We start from the raw sequence: 15,298 nt of genomic DNA, 5'->3' as shown, positions 1-15,298 counted from the left end.
CAGCCTATTTCTGGAACAAAATGTATTTCTACTGTAAACAGCAATAATGATGGCAGTAAACCCTTCAGATTAAAACAGAATCAGGATCAAAACCAAGCCTCACCACATTCAGGTATCACTTGCTATATGACCTGAGGGTTATTATTAATATGATATATGAGGTAATATCCAACCACCATGCTAGAGTAAAAGACACTGGAAAGTACTGGTTAGAGCTTCTGCTCTCCAATGGCTCTCAAAGGTGGGAATGCATCAGAATTGCCTGTCAGAGGTAAATGCAGACTCCCAGGTTCCCTCCTCATCACCCTCCACACCCCAGAACCGTTCTGGTGTAAGAGAACTTACTTGAGTCTAGTCTAGGGCCATACCACCCTGAACGCACCTGATAGTGTCTGATCTCGGAAGCTCAGCAGGGCCAGGCCCAGTTAGTACCTGGATGGGAGAGCTTACTTGAGCAGACACTCCGGGTGATTCTGACGCAGACAATCCATTTTTTTTCCCCCAACCTTTTAGAAAACCACAGCTGTATAGTTATCCAACGGATCCTCTTTACTTCAACCTCCATCCTTTCTTCACCTCCCCAAGGCTAATGCAAAGAGACATGAATACATTCCTCTCCCCTAAAGTCTAGCACTCTTGAGAAAAATCAGTCAGCGAGACGAACCTGGTTCTGCTATCCTTACGGAGAAAAAGGTGGTCATTGCCCACACTAGCAATACAATTCTGAAAGTAATCTGATGTTTCAAACATCTACAGATAACCATCTTTCAGGATACAAATACGTGGAGCTTGTTACTCTAAGAATTTTTAAAATCAAAGAAATTAATGAAGGAAGAATTTTAATGCTATACATGTAAGTTATGTTTTACTTTATTTTATGTACTTCAATAAATTGAAATGAGCATTAAAAGACAAATGAAGACAGCTAAGAGCAGCAAAAAGCAATCCAGGAAAAACAAAAATCCTTTCCTCTCTCTAGTGTCAGAATTTAAATATCAAGCAAAAAGAAATGTATGGATAAACATAATGGGCCTCAATGCTGCTTTTAACTGCATGACCTAATCCTCAACTGCATCCCTCAGTACTGGTGGGGGAAAGCGGGGGTGGGGGTGGAGTCCTCAGAGAGAAGAGGTTGAAGGGGCACCTAGAGACTCACATCAGGTTTGAGTGTTGGCTCCACCGAGTATCCCCACCTACCTAGGAGAGGCTTCCTCCTCCCTGCGCTGGCCAAGTCTGGGCAACCAGGATAAAGAGTTAGACAACAGGTCCCCGGTGTACCTAAGGTTAGCGCATCCAGTCCAACCCCACAGCACCATCTCTACTGGGGACGGAGACAGAGACAGGGGAAGAGGGAGGGAGAAAAAAGTGAGGGGAAGAACCCAGAAAGCTCACCCCCTATTACAGCTACATTAGAAACAGGGAATGGTGTGGAGCTTAAATGATTTTTAGACCAAATCCTGCTCTTGGGATTGATATTTTTCCTCAGATTTTAATAAAACATATCTTGAACAATGTAAGATTTTCCTCTTTTATCACCACAGCAGACATTCACAGACAGCGGATCTGATCTTCTGCCCATTTCTAGGTAAGCCTGATATTTTGATGAGCAGCTGCTGGACAGCATGGAGCAGAGCCTAAATCAGAACCAGGCTGTACACACACAGGCTCCAGGTCTGCCTGTGGCTTTCAGGTTACTCTTTTCAGGAGGAAGCCTCTAATTACCTTTCTAAAAGTAAATTAAGTATTGAAAATATTGCTATTACCATATAATTCTTCATTGGCTTTATTTTCCTTTAATTCTGGTATTTGAAAGGAAAAAAAAAAAAACTTTTTTCTTAAATATTTTAAACATGACCATGAATAGCATTATCAAATTGTAATCCAACACAGAGTCACAGTTATAATCCAAAGCATAAAAAAAAATAACTATTCAAAGTTCTCCATCAAAGAGCCAAAAATGCTTTATTACTGGAAATAATCAGTATTAAAAGAATTTTTCTCTTCCTTTTCCCCACTTCTAATAAAATAAAAGCAAAGACCCAGGCAGGTACAGCTGCACAGGCTAACCCTGATTTTTACAGCAAAACATTCATATCAAATTCTAATATTATCAAAATGCTTTTCTTCATTCTCCAGTAGTTTTTTCTATTTGTTTATTTAAGAAGCTTTCAGGAATAACAAGAACCAAACCAAAACACAAACACAAATATACACATGGAACTGGCCATTCTACATGAATCGAAACTTCGATGGCAGCAAATTATATCTATAGTATATTCAAAATCAGTGCTGAATTTTTAATATACTGTCCTGTCTCCCAAGGGAGAAAAAAGTAAGATAGAGAGGAAAAGTCATGTTCTCATTCCCATCTTCCTAAGCTCTGACCACCCCAGCCAAGAGAGAGCGAAGCAGGCTGCTGATTCCAACAACCTGAGCACCACCTGAGCCCTCAGAGTGGCTCCAACCTGAGTAGAGAAGCACTTACATGGTTGGTTACACAAGCCAACAAGTAGAAATCAAGTCTAGGAGCGGGCGTTGTTCAGACCTGAAAGTAACTTAAAAGTTTTCTCCTCAGATGCTCACAAGCTCTTCAAACATAAAAGGAAATACCCAGCCCTGGTTCAAAGCCTGACAACTAACTACAAGCAAGGTCACCAAGAGGGAGAGTCAGATGCAAAGGAAACTCCAGGCTTCACTAGCAATCTCCTTTAAAGCAAAGAGTGTCTTCATCAATCAACATTCCGAAAGTTTTTATTATCAAGTTAATTAAAAGACTCCTGTGTTAATATCCAAATCTAGGCAATTAGTGGCAGCAAACTAAATGTCCTCATCTTTGCTCTGACAACAAAATCTTATAAAGCAAATGATGCAAGCACTTCTGTAACTTAATACAGGCCTTCTATGCTTTTCTCCAAAAGCTGCTGAACAGAAGGGGCTTATAAATGAACAATCTGTTTTATAAATAATAAGAACCAAAGATTAGGATAAGTAATAAGCAATAATAATAAAGAAATGTTTATTCCACAATGAATCAATGTCAACATGCTAATTAACATCTGAGCTCCTTCAGAGACTTCAAAGGCAAGTTATTAATTCTGAAGTTATGCTACCCTCATGTCCAATACTATCACCTTTTCCCAAAACAATGCCCATTTGCCAAACTCTTTGTTTACTGCATCACCTTTTGAAAAATTCTGTCCACAAAAATGTCCAAACAAAGCAGTATTTTAGAAAATATAAACACTTATTTCTACCTATGCACATACAGACTTCAGACTTCCACTTAACTATTTATTGAGCGATCCACTATTACAAGTGAATTGCTGAGCTAGAACTATTTTGTTTTAAAAAGTTATTGAACGGTTAACTTTTTATTTCATTCTTAATCACTGAGGAAAAAACAATGAAAGGCATCAGTCCCAAGCATAATTAATATGTTCCTTCTAACTGACCTTGATACTGAAACCAATCTCAGAGTCTTGTTGAGTATCACTTCAGGGTTGGGCATTATCTCTGTTCTCACTAACAAAGAATTAGTCCTACCCTAAAATCATTTCTTCTCTCACCAGCAAACTCTTACTCATTCTCCCAGACCTCCTCTGAGACACGTAGTATCACACCATGCCTTGAAAACACACTTCTCCCACTGTGCTATCATCTGCCTGTGTTGACCTTTCATTCAACTGGGAGTTCATTCCTTCACTTCAAACACAATGTCTTATTAATCTCTGGATTCCCAGCATACGGAACATTCCCAAGCAAAAAGGGATTCAATATATAGTTTATGTTTTCCTTTTTCTGTCTTCTACAACTTTTCCAATAAGCCTGAGGTTTAAAAAAATATTAAAAAAATAAAAGCTGTACCTTGAGAAGTACACATTCATAGTATACCCAGTATTTCTCTCAAGAATCTGAGATAATTCTATCAGTTGGAAAAAAAACTATACCTAAAAAGGTAAAGTTTGAAATTCTCTCACTGCTTTAACTTAGTCTTTTTTTTTTTTTTTAAAGATCCTGACACATCCTCTTTAAGTAAACTGAAACTTAATCTGAATGGAGTTACCTCCTACAAACCTTCTCTAAGGAAAGAAAGACTTTCTTCTGGCTATGAAAACAACAGTGTAGTTTAAAGCCATGGAAATGGTGTTCTGCGAGACTGCCAACTGTCACGGTCCTGGAAGCTGAACTGAGTCGGCACAAGATCACTGTCAGAGGAAAGGGTATTGACAGACAGTCTAGTTTCCATTCCAGGCGACTCCTTTCACGTTACAGATCCTGGAACACTGCCTTCAACACCTAGCAGCTGCTTCCAGTAAGAGCAGTGGGTAGAAGATCTGGGAAAAACTTGTGCCACGATAAAAACATGACCTCTTCTTCAGCATCTCACAAGAGTAGATCTAAAGTAGAACTTCAGTTAGAAGTAGAAGGGGAAAGATGATGAGTCTATAGGTACAAGGAGGAGACAGGAAGGTAATGAAAGTTTGCCAGGAGGGGACAGAGAACCAGGAAACAAACCTACACATCAACTTTGTAGTTGTTGTTTAGTCCAACTTGTGTCCAACTCTTTGCAACCCCATGAACTGTAGCCTGCCTGGCTCCTGTGTTTGGGGATTTTATTATGAACCCAAAATGATAAAATGGAAACTTTAAAACAACAACAAAAGTTAAAATTTATGGCACCATAATTTTCTCTACTATACCAAATTATTAAATCTTGGGTAAAGCAGTTTGAGAAAGTAAGCTAGGATAAAAAAATGCTTCCAAATGCATGAAACTTCTTCAAATAGCTATTCTTTTTCTAAAGACTCAAAAATTAACGCCTTCTGAAAGAAGGAAATATCATGTTGAGTAAATAAAATGTTTGATGGTGAACGTACGTGCATTTATTAGTTAATCTCTTGGTCGACAACAGAAAGAATAAGGCCTATTCTTACTGATTTTTACTGTGGTGTATATCTACAAACTTAGAGGCCTCCACACTTTGGGGTAACACATTTTTTCTGTTCAACAACTTAATATTCTTACTTACTGATTTTTACTGTGGTGTGTATTTTATATACAAACTTAGAGGCCTCCACACTTTGGGGTAACACATTTTTTCTATTCAACAACTCTGCTGAGCATGTTATTTTAAATGTTCAATATTTTAATTTCACATAATCTCTGTTGTATGGTAATAAATCCCATCAAAGGGAAACTTTGTTCACAATTTTGAGTTGTTTGTGCAATATAACTATATCACTGTCACTTGTATCTCTTCATGGTTATTATATAGATGCAAGCCGCTGACTATTTTACAAGTCTTCTAATGTAGACACATCTGAGCATTTACTTAGGAAAAACAATATTTTATTATAAACTTTCTGTCCTTTCTATTACATGAATGTACATGTAATACATGAATTACATTATACTGATGTCTACTGAAATCTTGTATGTAGGAAACTCATATTATGTATACATTTTATTTCAGAAAAAAAATGAAGGAGCCCAAGTTATCTGTAGTGATAAGATTTCAAGGGGGGCAGCTAGTTGTCACAAGGATAAGGAAATGTAATGAAATTTAAGAGTGTAAGGTAAGAATGCTAGATTGTCCCATGATGTATAAGAGAGACTGATCCAACAGATTATTGCACCACATCCCACTTTCATTTCCAAAGTCCCAGCATTCATTTAGATTTCAGTTCAGTTCAGTTGCTCAGTCATGTTGACTCTTTGCGACCCCATGAATCGCAGCACGCCAGGCCTCCCTGTCCATCACCAACTCCAGGAGTTCACTCAGACTCACGTCCATCAAGTCAGTGATGCCATCCAGCCATCTCATCCTCTGTCGTCCCCTTCTCCTCCTGCCCCCAATCCCTCCCAGCATCAGAGTCTTTTCCAATGAGTCAACTCTTCAAATGAGGTGGCCAAAGTACTGGAGTTTCAGCTTTAGCATCATTCCTTCCAAAGAAATCCCAGGGCTGATCTCCTTCAGAATGGACTGGTTGGATCTCCTTGCAGTCCAGGGGACTCTCAAGAGTCTTCTCCAACACCACAGTTCAAAAGCATCAATTCTTCGGTGCTCAGCTTTCTTCACAGTCCAACTTTCACATCCATACATGACCACTGGAAAAACCATAGCCTTGACTGGACGGATCTTTGTTGGCAAAGTGATGTCTCTGCTTTTCAATATGCTATCTAGGTTGGTCATAATTTTTCTTCCAAGGAGTAAGCATCTTTTAATTTCATGGCTGCAGTCACCATCTGCAGTGATTTTGGAGCCCCCAAAAATAAAGTCTGACACTGTTTCCACTGTTTCCCCATCTATTTCCCATGAAGTGAAGGGACCGGATGCCATGATCTTCGTTTTCTGAATCTTCATCAAGAGGCTTTTTAGTTCCTCTTCACCTTCTGCCATAAGGGTGGTGTCATCTGCATATCTGAGGTTACTGATATTTCTCCTGGCAATCTTGATTCCAGCTTGTGCTTCTTCCAGCCCAGCACATCTCATGATGTACTCTGCATATAAGTTAAATAAGCAGGGGGACAATATACAGCCTTGACGTACTCCTTTTCCTATTTGGAACCAGTCTGTTGTTCCATGTCCAGTTCTAACTGTTGCTTCCTGACCTGCATAGAGGTTTATCAAGAGGTCTGGTATTCCCATCTCTTTCAGAATTTTCCACAGTTTATTGTGATCCACAAACTCAAAGGCTTTGGCATAGTGAATAAAGCAGAAATGGATGTTTTTCTGGAACTCTCTCGCTTTTTCGATGATTCAGCGGGTGTTGACAATTTGGTCTCTGGTTCCTTTGCCTTTTCTAAAACCAGCTTGAACAACTGGAAGTTCACAGTTCACATATTGCTGAAGCCTGGCTTGGAGAATTTTGAGCATTACTTTACTAGCATGTGAGATGAGTGCAATTGTGTGGTAGTTTGAGCATTCTTTGGCACTGCCTTTCTTTGGGATGGGAATGAAAACTGACCTTTTCCAGTCCTGTGGCCACTCCTGAGTTTTCCAAATTTGCTGGCATATTGAGTGCAGCACTTTGACAGCATCATCTTTCAGGATTTGAAATAGCTCAACTGGAATTCCATCACCTCCACTAGCTTTGTTCGTAGTGATGCTCTCTAAGGCCCACTTGACTTCACATTCCAGGATGTCTGGCTCTAGGCCAGTGATCACACCATTGTGATTATCTGGGTTGTGAAGATCTTTTTTGTACAGTTCTGTGTATTCTTGCCACCTCTTCTTAATATCTTCTGATTCTGTTAGGTCCATACCATTTCTGTCCTTTATCAAGCCCATCTTTGCATGAAATGTTCCCTTGGTATCTCTAATTTTCTTGAAGAGATCTCTAGTCTTTCCCATTCTGTTGTTTTCCTCTATTTCTTTGCATTGATCACTGAGGAAGGCTTTCTTATCTCTTCTTGCTATTCTTTGGAACTCTGCATTCAGGTGCTTATATCTTTCCTTTTCTCCTTTGCTTTTTGCTTCTCTTCGTTTCACAGCTATTTGTAAGGCCTCCCCAGACAGCCATTTTGCTTTTTTGCATTTCTTTTCCATGGGGATGGTCTTGATCTCTGTCTCCTGGACAATGTCATGAACCTCCGTTCATAGTTCATCAGGCACTCTATCTATCAGATCTAGGCCCTTAAACCTATTTCTCACTTCCACTGTGGTTTTCCCTACTTTCTTCAATTTCAGTCTGAATTTGGCAATAAGGAATTCATGATCTGAGCCACAGTCAGCTCCTGGTCTTGTTTTTGTTGACTGTATAGAGCTTCTCCATCTTTGGCTGCAAAGAATATAATCAATCTGATTTCAGTGTTGACCATCTGGTGATGTCCATGTGTAGAGTCTTCTCTTGTGTTGTTGGAAGAGGGTGTTTGCTATGACCAGTGCGTTCTCTTGGCAAAACTCTATTAGTCTTTGCCCTGCTTCATTCCATATTCCAAGGCCAAATTTGCCTGTTACTCCAGGGGTTTCTTGACTTCCTACTTTTGCATTCCAGTCCCCTATAATGAAAAGGACATCTTTTTTGGGTGTTAGTTCTAAAAAGTCTTGTAGGTCTTCATAAAACCATTCAGCTTCTTCAGCATTACTGGTTGGGGCATAGACTTGGATTACTGTGATATTGAATGGTTTGCCTTGGAAATGAACAGAGATCATTCTGTCGTTTTTGACACTGCATCCAAGTACTGCATTTCGGACTCTTTTGTTGACCATGATGGCTATTCCATTTCTTCTGAGGGATTCCTGCCCGCAGTAGTAGTAGATATAATGGTCATCTGAGTTAAATTCACCCATTCCAATCCATTTTAGTTTGCAGATTCCTAGAATGTTGACGTTCACTCTTGCCATCTCTTGTTTGACCACTTCCAATTTGCCTTGATTCATGGACCTGACGTTCCAGGTTCCTAAGCAATATTGCTCTTTACAGCATTGGACCTTGCTTCTATCACCAGTCACATCCACAGCTGGGTACTGTTTTTGCTTTGGCTCCATCCCGTCATTCTTTCTGGAGTTATTTCTCCACTGATCTCTAGTAGCATACTGGAAACCTACCGACTTGCGGAGTTCCTCTTTCAGGATCCTATCACGTTACCTTTTCATACTGTTCATGGGGTTCTCAAGGCAAGAATTCTGAAGTGGTTTGCCATTCCCTTCTCCAGTGGACCACATTCTGTCAGACCTCTCCACCATGACCCACCCGACTTAGGTGGCCCCACAGGCATGGCTCAGTTTTATTGAGTTAGACAAGGCTGTGGTCCTAGTGTGATTAAATTGACTAGTTTTCTGTGATTATGGTTTCAGTATGTCTGCCCTCTGATGCCCTCTTGCAACACCTACCGTCTTACTTGGGTTTCTCTTACTTTGGATGTGGGGTATCTCTTCACAGCTGCTCCCGCAACCTGCAGCCACTGCTTCTTACCTTGGACGAGGGGTATCTCCTCACCCCCACCCCTTCTGACCTTGAACGTGGAGTAGCTCCTCTAAGCCCTTCTGTGCCCGCGCAGCCACTGCTCCTTGGAGGTGGGGTTGTTCCTCCTGGCCGCTGCCCCTGGCCTCGGGCGTGGGGTAGGTCCTCCCAGCTGCCGCCCCTGGCCTCGGACGTTGGGTGGCTCCTCTCGGCCACTGCCCCTAACTTCGGATGCGGGGTAGCTCCTCCCGGCTGCTGCCTCTGACCTCGGACGTGGGGTAGCTCCTCTAGGCCGTGCCTGCATCATCGCAACCTGGCACTCTCAGCCACTGCCCCTGACCTCAGACGTGGGGTAACTCCTCTTGGCCTCTTCCTCTTGGGCATGGGGTCCTCCCGGCTTCTGCCCCTGACCTCGGCCATGGGGTAGCCGCCCGCGCTAAATGTGCCGGTCGCAGCCGCCCACAGCTATTTGTCTAAGCCTAGAACCCAACTCCATTCTGCATATAAGAACAAAGTATTGTTAAAACAACTTTATACTGAATTTTCCAGGAATAAAACTACCGTCATGTACGTCGAGGGAAGATTATATTTTATTTCAGTTGGACTTTGACCAAGAGCGGTTCTCCGTCTTAGAAGACGGTATCTCCCCATTGACAACCCTAGCCTGACATCCAGGAAGCTGATGCCACACTCCTCTATCAGCCTCATGATATGGCTGCCAGGTCCACATTGACACCACGCATACATGCAAACATTAATTTCACAAGCCTTCAGTGCAGTCATACACAAGAATCTAGTTAAATATATAATATTTTATTACATACTACTTTCACTTTTCCATACCAGTTAGTGCATTTTTCTGACTTGTTTAAAATTTTGCATAGTAACAGAGTTTCCATGGATTTTGTGTAGGTAACATATTTTTTATAACATATTCTTTATATTTCAAAAGAAAAAGGAGGCAGTAGGAAAGTTTCATTTTGGTGAAGGACAGGGAAGCCTGGCATGCTGCAGTCCAAGGGGTCACAAAGAGTCAGATACAACTGAGCAACTGAACAACAACAACAAATTAATATGTTCTAAATTACTTATTAAATTGCAATTTATATAGTTCTAAATTGTATAAAAGACATCAAATAAACAACTAGAAAACAGAAAAGACTACCAGTTCCAGCAGTGTGGCAGACTGGATACTGTAAATGTCTATAACTGAAATATTGAAAACACTGGGAAACGTGCCTTTTTAAATGGATCACAAACCCGGAATGAATGTAAGTGAAACCAAGAACACATAAAATAAACCAAGAACATGGAAAGTAAGAGAGCAATAGAAGCTGAATTCTGTTATAGATTTTAACTTTCCAGCTGATGACTATACAGGGAACAGAAGAAAGGAGGAATCTAGGGCCGCCAAAAAGGAGCAAAATATGAGACGATACCTCTCAAATAAACAAGGGATTAAGAAGGGCTATATCCATCATGTATGAGCATTCACTAAAGAGAAAAGAAAAATACCTGTCTTGAACTTGATACTGAGAGGTAGGAAGAATTTTTAAATGACTCCTTTGAGAATTAGCAACCACAGGCTAACCATGACCAGAGTTTCTGGTCAAAATTAACACTTAATGGTGCACTCTATAAAACCTCAAGAAAAGAATTCCATTTAAAATGGTCCCAAAGGCCATACCACCTGAACCCACCAATCAATCTTAACACTATTTGTTGTAGGACAACAAAATATTAGGGTGTATATCTCCTGATGTAATACTCTCAACAGCATCAGCTGTGAAGTATTCAATCATATCGGTCAGTAACGATGTGTAACATGCCACCCCGAACTTAGTGGCCTAAAGACAGCAGCATGTATTAGTCTCACAGATTCTGTGGGTGAGTAATCTGGACAGAGTCCAAAAGGGAAGGTCTATCTTCATCATAATGGCTCTACGCCTCAGCTGGAAGACAGCTGATGGTCACCAGACAGCCTGGGGCTGGAACCACTGGAGGCTCTTTCTCTCAAAAGGAGGGTCATGGACCCCTCCACTGAACAGAAATGCTAAGGACATGATTTAAATGCTGAGGACACAACCTAAATGCTGAGGACATGATTTACAATAATCACAAATAAAAATGTTTAACTTCAAGCCTGTGGATCTAACTGCCAATTTACAGGAAACAGAAGGGCCGGATGAACAAATTAAGCCACATCAAGGGAAAACATCCAGACAAAGCCATTTCATAGGAAAACCAACTCAAGTTTTTTTCAACATGCCAAGGGGATGAATGGGAGTGGGGTAAGACAGAACTGATCCAGAAAAATGATGTAAGGATCAAATCAATGTATTAACAGTCATTTGAATCTGGCTTGAAACGAATGAACTTTAAAGGCATTCTGATGACAATTGGGGATATCTGAATATGGCTAGGCTAGTACATGAAGGAACTTATGCTGGCATGTGAGTGTTCATTCCATTATTCTGTTTATCACTCTACTGAGATCTCTTTATATAATAAAACTTTAGAAAATAAAATACGAAATATGATTCCTAATGACTAGTGTCCACAAGCAACTGGCAAAAGCATACACCAATCCTTCTGAGGGAATAAAACAGAAACCCAGGTCTCAATAAAACAGTCTTTAAAAAATGAACGAAGGAAGTAAGAACATTCTTAGAACTAAAAGAGAATAAAAATAATGCATAACAAAATTTGAGAGACTTAGCGAAAGGAATACTTAAGAGGAAATTTTTTAATCTTCTGTTTGGCTTCATCAGACAAAAAGTAAGACATAGTCAAAGTAAAGCACAGATTTAATTAAACTTATAAAAAAGAGACCATGTAAAAATCCAGAAAATTCTTAAAATCATGCTACTGGAACATGTGTAGGTACTCTCATACATCAGTGGTTGGAGTATAAATTGGTACAACCCTTGAGAGGAACAATCTAGCAAAATTACAACCACATGTACCCATTGACACAGCCAGGAATTTATCTGACAGATACACTTGAACATTTACGAACTGACACAAATACAAAGCATCATGGCAGAGTTGTTTGAACTGCAAGTAACTAAAAATAACCTAAACGCCCATTGAAAGAGAACTGGTTAAATATATTACGATATGTCCATAAAATGGAATGAAGTTATAAAAAGGAATGGAGGATGGCTTTACTGCTACTTTGCAAAGATCATAGAAAATATACTTAAGTGGGTGGGGAAGGGGGGTGATAAAGAAGAGAAGAATGTTTATAGTATATTATGGTGTACCAACATTTGTGTGAAAATAGAGCTAACAATCAGAGAAGGCAATGGCACCCAACTCCAGTACTCTTGCCTGGCAAATCCCATGGATGGACGAGCCTGGTAGGCTGCAGTCCATGGGGTCGCTAAGAGTCGGACACGACTGAACGACTTCACTTTCACGTTTCACTTTCATGCATTGGAGAAGGAAATGGCAAACCACTCCAGTGTTCTTGCCTGGAGAATCCCAGGGACAGGGGAGCCTGGTGGGCTGCCGTCTCTGGGGTCGCACAGAGGTTGGACACGACTGAAGTGACTTAGCAGCAGCAGCAGCAGCAGCAGCAGAGCTAACAATTAAAATATGGTATTTTGCTTCTTTGTAAGGAAACTAAATAAACATAATAAAGTGGTTATCTAGCAAAAGGTGAGCTTGCTGGTGAGCTAGGCAAGAGGAACTGTGTTGGGGGACTCGGATCTGTATCATTTCCTTGTACTTTTAAATTTTTGACACATGGGAATGTATTGATTATTCAGAACATTACACATTAAAAAGTGTTAAAGAAACAAAGGTAGGTATCTTAATGGAACTCTAAAATTAACTTTTGCATCATTCACATTAACAAAAGATACAAAGTAATACTTTCTGATGATCTCCTAGTTCAAAAATCAACAGATTATGCATGCAATGTCTAGAAAGAAAAGCAAAGTCTACAGGAAGGAATGCTCTGTCTGTCATGAAACATTGGCTTCTTAAGTAAAAATAGTTGAGTTTCTTCGTTTTTTAAATGTGAACTCAGTATTAAAAATTCTTATAAAAAAAAATTCTTATTAAAAGTTAGATTGATTTTGAAGATATTCTAGTGGTTATTTTTACTTTGTCTTGGGATAGATTGGGGGGAGGTTGTTATTCTAGTTTTGGAGGTACTAACTATATGGAAAATGCTAGATGTCATTTCCAAGATAAACTTCCCCAATCTATATAAATATCTAACTCCCTAAAAATCAAAACTGTTCCTGTAAAACCAGACCCTCTGACTGGGGTCCCTAAATATCTCTGATTTCCACTTCTTTGTCCCAAAAGAGTTTATAGAAACTTAAAAAATATTTAGCATTCTATAGTGAAAACAAGAAAAAAATTCCAATATACTTTGGGAAATAATTGACTTTCCTCAGAATATATCAAAAAAAAAAGTATTTACATCGAGTCATTCTTATACAGTACTTCCTGACATATGGAAAAGGAAATGGCAACCCACTCCAGTATTCTTGCCTGGAGAATCCCATGGACGGAGGAGGCTGGTAGGCTACAGTTCAAGGGGTCACAAAGAGTTGGACACGACTAAGCGACTTAACTTCACTTCCTGACATATACTTTATTGTATTCAAGTTAATAAAACAATGGTAGTATCGCTGACAGCATAAAATAGACCTAAACTAAGCACATTTGAATTGTACTCATTAAAATAAGATTTTACCTGTAGTATGCTTTAAATATTTAAATATAAAGGATATTAAATAACTAATTGCCATGTGGAAGAAGACATCAGTGAATGCTTCATAAAGGAAGTAAATTTTGAACTTGGTCTTGAAGGAAATGACAGGCACTCAGAATCCTTAACCAAATTGGTTTTACAATCAGATTCATTTTAGCACACTGAAGTAAAATGACTAATGCAATATCTCTGTTGAGTCCTTCTTAAACTTTGTTAACATGACAAAACATTTTGTCTACAGAGAAGTTCAATAAGGCTCTGAAAGCCCATGAAAAAATCTTTAACTTTATATATTATAAACCCAGATACCAGTCTCTCACTTAAAAAGAAATGGTATTATAAGTTATTTAATTTTCCTGATTTTAATAAAAGAACAGACTAAATAACTTTGAAATAATGTACATTCCTACATCTATAAATTGCTTTAAATTTTGCAAAGTGAAAGTGAAAGTTAAGTGGCTCAGTCGTGTCCAACTCTTTGCCACCCCATGGACTGTAGCATCCGTCCATGGCTCCTCCATCCATGGGATTTTCAAGGCAAGAGTACTGGAGTGGGTTGCCATTTCCTTCTCGGGGGATCTTCCCAACCCAGGGATCGAACCCAGGTCTCCTGCATTGTAGGTAGAAGCTCTCACCGTCTGAGCCACCAAGGAAGTCAACACATATGCAAAACACAAGATTCTATAGCCTCTTCAATCTCAGCTGTTACACTGTTTTGTTTAAAGCTGTAAACTCTTTTTGGAACTCTTAAATAAAAATCACATGGAAAAAGCCTACAAAGAATCCAATAAAATCCTTAAGAAATCAGCTGAATTTGTTAAAATTAAGCTTCATATATTTATATACTTTGCCTAGCATCAGCAATCACTCCAAGCTGTCTAGGAATCATTTTGAAGACTGAACAGTCAGTGCCACTGTCTTCCCCTATCTTCATCACTGCCACCCACAAAAAAGAAAGAAGAGAGGAAAATACAAAATGCAAAGTTACAATTTTACGCTTATGACTGAAAGTGCTATGAAAGTTCTATTTGAATTCAGAGTACAGGTCCTGAGTTCATGATGCCTTTTAATATCTTCGGTGACAATCTCTAAAACAAGATGAAACTGAATCACTGTACCCAACGCATATGTACTATTTTTCAACAAATCATGTAAGCTGAAATATGTAGCCCAATAACCTCAAAGAGTATTTAATGAGGCTAATTTAAACTAGAAACTGTTTAACATACTCAAAGTACATGATTCCCTTCAGTATTTTAATATATTGTAATTGAAGTGATTATCTGTTTATAAACTAGTTTAGGAAGAATAATACTGCCAAAGGCAACAATGTTTTTGATACAGTAGCACTTACCATTAAAACAAATCAAAAGAAAGCTCAAGATAAAAACACCATGTATGTGCCAACTAGCAAGATTAAATGATCAATAAAACCATTTTCCTCAATAAGCCTCAACATAGTGACAGAGCACTTTCTTCAAAGATTCGGAATACACATGACAAAGAACATGTAATGACTGACGTTTTCTGCTGTCACTAACCAGTAATGTAAGAAGCTATTAAGCTACTCATTCTTCCCACCCTTCAATCTCAAACATCCATTCTTAAACAAACATTTAGGATATAGTTCTACATTTTCTCAAAACTTCATTTTTTCCCA

General features: G+C 39.3%; 1 protein-coding gene across 9 annotated transcripts in view; it reads right to left on the bottom strand.

The window, feature by feature from the left end:
* Window positions 1-15,298, bottom strand: part of ARID1B (AT-rich interaction domain 1B) — a 440,470-nt gene that overhangs the window by 296,518 nt on the left and 128,654 nt on the right. The window lies entirely within an intron of this gene.

The sequence above is a fragment of the Bos taurus genome, chromosome 9 (assembly GCF_002263795.3).
Source record: "Bos taurus isolate L1 Dominette 01449 registration number 42190680 breed Hereford chromosome 9, ARS-UCD2.0, whole genome shotgun sequence".
In the NCBI taxonomy this organism is placed as follows: domain Eukaryota; kingdom Metazoa; phylum Chordata; class Mammalia; order Artiodactyla; family Bovidae; genus Bos; species Bos taurus.
Note: the sequence above shows the minus strand (reverse complement) of the source record. Positions and strands in the feature narration are given on the sequence as shown.